General features: G+C 41.4%; 1 pseudogene; it reads left to right on the top strand.

Moving 5' to 3' along the window:
- LOC114202419 (ATP synthase peripheral stalk subunit d, mitochondrial pseudogene) lies at positions 1 to 489 on the top strand (annotated as a pseudogene).
- Positions 490 to 1,064: the final 575 nt, after the last annotated feature.

Here is a 1,064-nt window from a genome sequence, read left to right as displayed (position 1 = left end):
ATGGCTGTGTGAAAACTTGCTCTAAAAACCATTGACCGGGTAGCTTTTGGGGAGATCATACCCCGAAACCAGAAGGCCATTGCTAACTCCCTGAAATCCTGGAATGAGACACTTACCTCCAGATTGGCTACTCTCCCTGAGAAACCACCTGCTATCGACTGGGCTTACTGCAAGGCCAATGTGGCAAAGGCTGGTTTGGTAGATGACTTTGAGAAGAAGTTTAATGCCCTGAAGCTTCCTGTGCCAGAGGATAAATATACTGTTCAGGTGGATGCTGAAGAAAAAGAAGATGGGAAAGTTGTGCCGAGTTTTTGTCTCTCTCAAAGGCCAGGATTGAGGAATATGAAAAAGAGCTGGAGAAGATGAGGAACATAATTCCATTTGATCAGATGACCATTGAGGACCTGAATGAAGTCTTCCCAGAAACCAGATTAGACAAGAAGTATCCCTATTGGCCTCACAAGCCAATTGAGAATTTATAAACTTGAGTTGGGGAGAAAGCTCTGGCCCTCATATTGTAAATGCTGGACATTGAAAATAATGATACGGTGGGAAAAAAAAAAGCACAAATCTGAAAATAACTCAAACATCCATCAACAGATTATTCTGGATAAATAAATCATGGTACAATCATACAATGAAAAACAATATACCAGTCAAAAATAGAATGTAGGTGAATCTTGGAAACAAAATATGTGATAGAAACTGCAAGTTATACAATGATACCTAGGTAAACTCACATACATATCTTACCAAAACTCAAACTCATTTGTACACCCAATGTGCAGTATGCCAATGTTTGAGACACTGGTTTTGAGGTAAAGAAAGCTTTATTATCAGAAGGACAGCCCAATGAGAAGGCAGGGGATCATTCCCAAAGCTGCCTTGCCTTGAGCCTAGGGACAGCTCATATACATGAGAAGAGGGGTTTCTTGAAACTTTGAGGGTGGGGAAAGACCTGGAAACAATCTGGAGGTAAGCATTCTTGCAGACAATGAGGTGATATTTGGGACCTGGTACGATCAGATTTGTCAAGACAGATGTTACTGTCCAGTCCCCACTAG

This window comes from Eumetopias jubatus, unplaced genomic scaffold (genome assembly GCF_037043125.1).
Source record: "Eumetopias jubatus isolate StellerSeaLion01/CBP00866 unplaced genomic scaffold, mEumJub1_p1.0 scaffold_11, whole genome shotgun sequence".
NCBI lineage: Eukaryota > Metazoa > Chordata > Mammalia > Carnivora > Otariidae > Eumetopias > Eumetopias jubatus.
This window is presented reverse-complemented; position numbering and strand designations above follow the sequence as displayed.